Source organism: Barbatula barbatula (genome assembly GCF_947034865.1).
Source record: "Barbatula barbatula genome assembly, chromosome: 6".
Classification (NCBI taxonomy): Eukaryota; Metazoa; Chordata; class Actinopteri; order Cypriniformes; family Nemacheilidae; genus Barbatula; species Barbatula barbatula.
This window is the reverse complement of record NC_136765.1, coordinates 4481281-4490875: the sequence shown is the minus strand read 5'-3', so window position 1 is coordinate 4490875 and position 9595 is coordinate 4481281.

The following is a 9595-nucleotide window of genomic DNA, read 5'->3' as shown; positions in this document are numbered from 1 at the left end:
TGCTACATAAGTGTTGTTATAATTGCTTCCAATGTTTCCTCATCTGTAAGTCGCTTTGGATAAAAAGCGTCTGCTAAATGACTAAATGTAAATGTAAACGTAAGACCCAGACACTTCTCAGATGAAACCACACAAAGATGAGGCATAATGGCTAAACAGTCCATATATAGGATTATCTTTTTTTGGTTGATATGTGATGTATACTTTATCCTTTGTTATGTTCCTGTTCTAAGCATCAATAAAAAATTAAATAAAATAAAAAAAATATATATAGATATATATATATATATATGTGCGCATGTATATTTTTAATGGCTTGATTTATTAATTCACACAAATATATAATAGAATAAAGTGAAAATTACAACAAGGAAGAAGAAATATCAAATAAACAAATGTCATAATTCTTAACTTCACTAGGTGTGTTTTGTTTAGTTTGCATGTAAATATAAATAAATAGATGCTAATTCTTAGAATAAAGAGAAACGGCATCAGTCGACATTCTCAGCCAATGAGCTTGAAGCTGTGTAGTCAGTCAGTCGTTTCCCATCATCTTTTTGAACAGCGCAGTCGGAGGAGAGCAACTGCGCTCGATTGCTCAATCAGACACAGCCGCCTCGCCGTCGCATGACATCAGAGCAAGGCGGACGTAACAATAGGCTTGTTTGAGATAAGCAAAATCTGCGCAGAACCGATCACCGGTGATCACCGCGAGCTGCATGCCGGTTAGAAAAGTGTCCGAGTTACGTCCGCCTTGCTCTGATGTCATGCTGACGTGTGCTAAAAAACTCTCGCGACGGCGAGGCGGCTGTGTCGGATTGAGCAGTCGAGCGCAGTTGCTCTCCTCCGACTGCGCTATTCTAAAGCATGATGGGAAACGACTGACTGACGACACAGCTTCAAGCTCATTGGCTGAGAATGTCAACGATACATTTTCTCTTCATTCTAAGAATTAGATTACGCATCTGTTAATTTATATTTACATGCAAACGAAACAAAAACAAAACACGCCCAGTGAAGTTAAGAATTAGTACGTGCGTTTATTTTAAATTTCTCTTCATTAGAATTCTTCCTTGTTGTAATTTTCTCTTTATTCTATTGTATGTTTGTGTGAATTAATAAATCAATCCATTAAAAATATACATATGCACGCATACATATCTAAATGGACTGTTTAGTCATTATGCCTCATCTTTGTGCGGTTTCATCAAGTGTCAGGGTCTTAAAACAAGGGAAGAAATTCTGAAGAATATTTGCTACAATGCAGCTTTGACTTGCATGGTATGGAAAAATACTATGGACGTGAAATGGTGGCAGAAACCTGCTTGTTATTAAATATGACAAACATTTGATGAACTCTGTCTCTCAAAAGCAACTTGCTATTTACTTCATTTACCATTTGCTTATACAATCCATGAAAATGTCTTACATGTTGTTGTGTAAGCTGTTTATTTGGACATTATTTCACAGTACATTCAGTGATTATTATTGTAACCATCTTCATGTAAAAACAGTGGTATTTCGATTACATCCACTTCGTCTGCGATAAAAAACGCGAACGCGATCTCCTCCATTGTTCACGTTTGCAAGCGACAAAACAGCGAGATTCACGAAGTGTCCGACTTCAAAGGTCTTTTTTGACCCCTCCCCATACTGCAGCCGCCTACTCTCACCTACATTTCAGGCGAGGCGAGGCGCATCTCAAACAAGCCTTCTGACACTTTTCTAACCGGCATGCATCTCGCGGTGATCACCGGTGATCGGTTCTGCGCAGATTTTGCTCATCTCAAACAAGCCTATTCACAAAACAGTAGGCGAGAAATACCCTTGGTGGTGGACCTTTTCTCGCGAGATTTGGACGTGAGTATACTAGGCTTGTTTGAGATGCAGCTTGCTTAGAAAAGAAGACTAGAGTAGGTGCCTGCAGTAATGGGAGGAGTGAAAACAGCGCAGTAGAGTCGACTGTAAACGTCAGCAATGGAATAGATCCCGTTTGCGGTTTTTTTCGCATTTTTCTTGGGCCAAGTGAGTTTAAAAGTGAAAAATGTTCTAAAACTTATATTAGACAAACGTTCAACCATGTAAGTCTGTAAGAAAGAATTTAGATATTTTCTTTGACAAACGAATAACCTCCTATTTAAAGTTCCCAATTTATCCCCAAAATTCAAGAAATTTATCCTTCTAGGGAGTTGCTATATTGTGTAAATTCTGTAACTAATTTCCAGAAAACACAGAGCATATTTTCTTTCAGAGCATATTTTTCCTTCATTCCTGGACAAAGTGCAATGGTTAAATGAGTAACATGTGTTATAATTTAACATTTTTATAAAAAAATTCTATATCTAAATTGTGTAAAATGAGGTCAAATGTTTTTTTATTAAAAAAATGTAAGGGATTTTTTAAATCAACCAATTAATATTAAAAATGATTTAGGATAATATACGCTGTCATAAGCAAATAATAAAAAGCTGGAATTTTGTAAGACTTATTCGATAATATAAATTATGATTCTTGTTTTGTTTTTATTCAAATGGATGGATTGAAAATTGTGCGTTTTTTTATTTGTTTTTTGTCGTCTTGGTTGTTTGGTTTGTATTATCTTTTATTATTTTTCTTCTCTTAACCCCTCTTGAAATTTATGTTTTGGAATGTAAACTATATATCTTGTTTTGTTACGTTTTTGTTAAACTTAAACTTTTATCGCAGATGAAATCGATGCAATTGCATTGCCGATGCTTTTACATGAAGGTGGTTATGAGGACAATATTTTTTCCCGCATATACAGTGGGTACGGAAAGTATTCAGACCCCCTTAAATATTTCACTCTTGTTATATTGCAGCCATTTTCTAAAATCATGTAAGTACATGTTTTTCTCATTAATGTACACACAGCACCCCACATTGACAGAAAAACACAGAATTGTTGACATTTTTGCAGATTTATTAAAAAAAACTGAAATATCACATGGTCCGAAGTATTCAGATCCTTTGCTCATATATTTAACTCAGGTGCTGTCCATTTCTTCTGATCATCCTTGAGATGGTTCTTCACCTTCATTTGAGTCCAGCTGTGTTTATTACACTGATTGGACTTGATTAGGAAAGCCAAACACCTGTCTATATAAGACCTTACAGCTCACAGTGCATGTCAGAGTAAATGAGAATCATGAGGTCAAAGAATAGCTCAGAGACAGAATTGTGGTTAGGCACAGATCTGGCCAAGGTTACAAAAACATTTCTGCTGCACTTAATAGGGATGGGCAAATGAAGCCCCATGAAACAATGAGGCTTTCCCCTGAATGTTTTGGAAAAGATTCGAACCATCAAGAGTGTTGAGAACAGCGCCATCTGGTGCTTATTTTAAATAAAGCAGCCAGAAGCCCGTGGAAGAAGCTCTGTCAGTTGAAGCAAACACAACACACTCCAGTTTCATTGTTATGTTCAAATAAAAACTCCTGGGGTGCTTCTCAATTCTTATTTGTGCGTCCTCGTTTCCTTTCCTCGCTTCCTTTCCTCGTGTCTTAGCTCCACCTCTTCAGGATGCGAGAGAAGGAAGCGAGGAAAAGACGGAAGGACGGAGTAATCGAAGCTAGTGAAATGATATATCCTCGCTCTTTAGCGTCACTTCAAAGCGTCGTCAACTAATGATGACTGTAGACCGCTGGATTTAGCTTCGACATCGGGATTCTTGATAAGATATAATTATTTATAGTGTAACCGTTTCAACCTCAACATACCACATTTGTTCTTATTTTTTAACCAGTTATTATTAATGAATTATTGTTGTTGTGATTTCACATACATTGTGTCTTGTGCATGTAAACAATAATGATAATGATTATAATAATTAATAAACAGTGGCAAGAACACAATTTTTATTAAAGCAAAATACAAATAAAAGTTGGCAAAAGTCTGGGTTATTTAATTATGAATTAATGCACAATACATAGCCTACTGTAAACAAAATGATGCTTCTGCAAACATACATGCATCAATTGTTTACAACACTACTTGTTAGCCTAGTGATTATTGTTAATTCCATTACATCATCATTGGACTTTAATAAGAGTCAGGTGTGTATTCTGTATATAAATCAATTTGCGTTACACATTTCCATCTACAATTACGATGAAAACGATAGTAGGTATATCCTGTGCCCTATCATTACACCACATTCTTCACCAAATTGCACAACATGAACAGCGTCGTTCGAGCAGATGGAAAGCACGATTCCGTCATTGTGTCCTACTCCTAGCTGAGGTATTGTTAAAAATACTATGTGCACATACTGTATGTTTTGTGTTAATATTTGAATTCAGATTCACAGCATTCTATGTTGTTCTTAATTATAGGTTAAAAGAACAGCTACTCCGATTTATACTGAAATAAATGCCAACGTACCACTGCTAAAATTATACTTCGATGGTAGGCAGAACCTCAAGGTGGACTTTCGACTCAACCGGGACTCTTTGGCCTGAGGTTGGACGCTTTGATGAGGATGCTGCCACAAGATGAAGCACATGGATGGGGACATCTCATAACCACACTGATTACTGTGTACTGGCTAGCACATGGTCTGTCATACAGTGTGGTGTCCCGGGCCTTTCAGGTGCCAGTATCATCTGTTTGTAGGCTGGGTCACACAGGAACCGTAAAGATTGCTGCCTTGCGGCAGCAGGTCATTCAGTTCCCAGATGCACAAGACCTTGATGAGGTTGTCCTTGGTTTTGAAAATTTGGCCAACAGCACCATCTTCTCCAAGTGTGTGGGTGCTATAGATGGATGTCATGTCCGCATAAAAACCCGTGCTGGACCCACTGGCCAGGACTACATCAATAGAAAACTCTTCCCATCTATTCAGATGCAGGCAGTATGTGATGGGAAGGGCCGGTTCCTTAATGTTTTTGTGGGATATCCTGGTTCTGTCCACGACACTAGAGTCCTAAGAAACAGCAAGATGTATAAAGATCCATTGTATCCTCCACAAGGATACTTCCTTTTGGGGGATGGAGGTTACCCCTGCATCATTCATCCTGTGGCTATTATTACTCCATACCGGGAGCCAGTGCAAGGGAGAGTGCAGGCCCACTTCAATCACTACCATGCCAAGGCTCGCTCCATAATTGAGCGGGTCTTTGGTATGATGAAAACACGCTGGAGGTCTCTGCTTTTCAAATCCCTTGAGGTGGACAAGACCTTTGCCCCAACAGTTATCATGGCGTGTGCAGTTCTGCATAACATTTGTCTGACAACAGGAGACGTGATTGAAGCCCCTGAAGTGGTGGATGATGTTGGTTTACCTCCACCCTGTCCAGTGAGAGGTGTCTGTAGTGGGAATGCCTGGTGTGATAATCTGGCAGCAAAACTCTCAGCTCCTCAGGTGTATCCGGTGGAGTTAAATGAACATGATTATTGGTAGACACAAAGACAAATTTTGCTACACACAATGTTAAGGTTCAGATTGTGTATGGAGTAAAAAAATCCCTGTGTCTCTAGCCTCATGCATTAAATTATTTGCAATACCCACATCACCAATAGTTTAATGTAAATAAACATGTTTACCAACTACACCAATATTTTAGTTTTGTACTTATGTGGCAACTGTGTTTACCATAAATTGTCTATTAAGGCACATAATGGCACACAAATGATCAAAGCAAAAACAAACAAACAAACAGAGATTGTGTTCAACTTTTTTTAATCAATTGTTCAAAGAGGTCAAGGAACCTATTTGAAGTAGATTGCATTAATTTGTGCGTGGCTTGAAAACGTTCCTCTTTTCTGTCTCCTTTTCTAGAAAATCTAGCACTTTGTTGGTTCTTTTCCTTTTAGGTGGCGGGGGACCCGAAGAAGTACAGGGTGTTTCCTTGTGAATGTCGCCTGTGCCAGACGGTGCGGAGGTTGTGGAGTCCTCCTCCCTTTCCTCCACAGATGCAGATGGTGACAAGCCAGGCTCATTGGACACAGCAGAACTGCCAGTGACTTCTGCGTCGCATGAGTCTATCAGAATGGGAGGCTCAATAGACGGCCTCCCCCCAATAGCCTCATGCATCGCAGAAAACCACGGCCATGTGGCTGCTGTGGCCTCCCCACTTTCTGTTCCCGTTCCCGTAGGAGGACAGCGGAGCTCCTAAAATAAAATAAATATATTGTCTAATAAACTAGCAAGAAGAAAAGTCACACAAAATGAAATAAATACATGCATTCAGTTTGTACCTTATATTTTCTTTTTAAATTGTCCCATTTTTTGGAAATTTGGTTTGGTGTTATAATTCCATCCAAACCAATCCTCTGAAGAACTTTACTACACAATAGAAAAATCAACAAATTCTTCACTCAAACAAAGACAAAGATAGTGTAACAATATTATGATAAATATTATCTAAAACCTCACTGCGTTTATCAAACAAATTGAAAACAAAATGTTTTTCCATACATACTGGTGGAACAGAACTCACATCCAGGCTTTTTTGGCACTGTTCCTCTTCCCAGTGAAGTCGGAATCCAGCTCCATCCTCAATGGTTTTATGGCACGGTTTTATAATTTTGCGTAGGATTTGCATCAGAAGTGGCGTACGGATGAAACATAGGAACGTGCGTACGCACAGAAATATTCGGATTTATAAAACCGTGCACACGCACATCCAACGCAGTTTTCCCTTAATAAATCACAATCAATTCTAAATGTAGCGCAGCTTTTGCGGCTTCATGTCACGCCCATAGTTGCCCATATATAGTCCGTGAAACGCCCACATGTTAATATTCATCGATTGTGAAATCATGGCAAACACAGGGAGGAAATAAAAAAAACGTAACTTAACTCAATGTGAAGTAGAAGTTATCGTTGGCGAGGTGGAAAAGAGGAGAAAAATTTTGTTTGGAGACCACAGTGTGGGCATTACTAATGCCAAAAAGGCACTTGAGTGGCAAAAGGTTGCAGACGACGTAAATGCTGTAGCCTCACAACCTCGGACCGTGGCCGAAATAAAAAAGAAATGGTCGGACATCAAAGTCGAGGCAAAAAAGCGTCTAACGCTCCATCGCCAGAGTGTGTCTGTCACGGGTGGGGGAAATGGAAATTAGTTCAGTGCAAATGTAATTTCTTGCAGCTTTCTGAATGGTTGAGACATACGTCATACGTTATTTTATCAAAAAAAAAAAAACTAAAGGCATATGGATGAAAACTATGATTCCGTAGCTGGATGAAGAATTGTTTTCTATTAAAACAACTTTCCCCAGTTGACCATTAATACATCTATCTATCTGTCTGTCTGTCTAATGGCGTCTATACCCTACCTGCTCCGCCAGACGGACACATTGACGAGAATATCAGTTTTGTACATTATTTCGTTCTATGTACCATATTATTTATGAGGATAACATGCCAAGATTATTGCCGAACATATTTCACTTTTCTTTTTGCAAATATGTGTTAATTTGCATTTCTGTTGTAATTTTCGTTTGATTTTGTTTGTTTAACACTGCAGATCGCAAACAGGTGTTCGGGTAGGCTGTTAATTGTAAGACATGCTTTGTGAAGTCTTCATGTTACTTATGAGAGGCAGTGTTGCCTTTTCTTTTACACAAACGTCTACAGTTTCACACACTTTCATGTGTTTCTTCCATCTGCGGACGGTGTCGCCATTTCTCATTTCACCCGTTTTTGTGCGTTCGCCTGGGTCAGAGCTTGCGTGAAAGACCGCACATTTTCGCGTCAAGTTTGCTTTTTATAAATACCAATTATTGCGTAGATAGCGTCGTATGCCTTCTTTTGTGTGTACGCAACGTTTATAAATGAGGCCCCAGACGAGGAGATATAGCGGCCTTTCGAAGTACACGACGAAGTACACAAACCATGTACTTGAAAAAAGTAGAGATACCCAAGGTAAAATATTACTCAAGTAAAAGTAGAAGTGCTGCCTTTAAACTTTCACTTGAGTACTCGTTTCAGCCGAGTATCCGGCTCAACTCTAGTTGTCACACAACAACACAGGGACAAGGACGCAAAATAGACTCTGATGATTTCCTGTATGCTGAGAGTTTACTGAGGGCGCGTGGTTTGAGCGGGAGCTCTTTCAAATCTAATACATCGTCTATTCTTGCAATATCTTGAAGAATTGTGCTTTAAACGGTTATTCATCGAGAAGTGAAACCTATCCTTAATTATATCATAAACAAAATCGTTGTTAAACGTGTTAGCCCTAAGGCTGTTAGCATTACCAGCCTGCATACTGCTTAACTCGCTGTTCTCATTACTACATCACTACTGGCTAATGCTAATGTCTCAGACCTGTTTGTACCTTTGAGTGCAGATGAGGAAACGCTCGACCTTCAGTCTGAATTGGAGGCTGTGGAGAAGCAGATCCAGGATTTACTTGAGAAGCAGACACGGCTGCGAAAACGTAAAACTGCGCTGGAAACATCCCATGCTGAAGCTCGCAAATCCGCGGTAAGTTTTCATCGCGATTAAAATACTTCTACCATTTCTACTCCGCGTGTTTCTCTGCACAGAGCCCAGGCTTCGAGAACACGATCAGCCCAACCGAACCTCACTCCTGCACCAGCACACCCACGGCGAAAGGCGCAAGCCAGGACCGGTGAGATGACTCAGCTGCCGCCACCAGTCTTCGAGATCCCTACCAGGAACCGCTTTGCCGCCCTCTGCGAGATCCAATGCAACGCTGTGATCATTGGAGACTTGATCGTCCAAAACGTATGCGCTTTCTCCACTAAAGGTAAGGTGCACACTCATTGTTTTCCTGGCGCTCCTGTTCTTGATGTGTCTGCGCAGGTACCTGCGATCCTGAAGGATGCGGCAGTCGGAGATCCTGAAGAGGGACTTCAGGAGTCTGATCGAGACTGTACGCAACGCATCACCTGCAGCTAGGATCATCGTATCAGGACCCTGAAAATGAATGAAAAGGGAATGAAAAGTTCAGTAAAAGTTCATTATTCCTACCAAAAGTAAAAAAACATTGCTTTCTTTTACATTGGCTACTGTGAATAGACCCCCTGGTCCCTAAACTGATTTTCTGAAAGAGTTCGTGGTCTTCCTATCGGACCTATTGGTTAACGTTGATAAAGTACTAATTGTCGGAGATTGTAATATCCAATTAGATAGTGCTAACGATGCATTAGCTGTGGCATTTACAGAACTACTACACTTGTTTGGAGTAGTACAACACATTGTTGGCACGGAACACATGTGATCCACGTTCCGCCCCGGTGCCAGTTTCCCGGCAGTGCATGATGAGATTACGAAAACCGGGAACGCTACCTTCGGCGCGTTCGTGGTAGACGGGCTTGGTCGCCGTGACTTCCCTCGACTCTGGAGCAGCTAAAGGCTTTGTCGGTATCCCAGGAAGTGCACTTGTGTCCACAGACGTGCTACCTGGAGGCACCAACCAAGGCTCCCTTCCAAACGTGTTCGCCCTTGCCTTCAATGATGTCGAGGGCTTTCACTGCGGCGGGTCAGCTGCCTCCACCGTTCATGCCATCTTGCAGAGCCACCAAGCTAAGATGTTGGAGTGGTTAGACGAGGGAAAACCGGACCGGGTGGTTATGCAGGGCCTGCGCACCAATACAGACCTCGCTC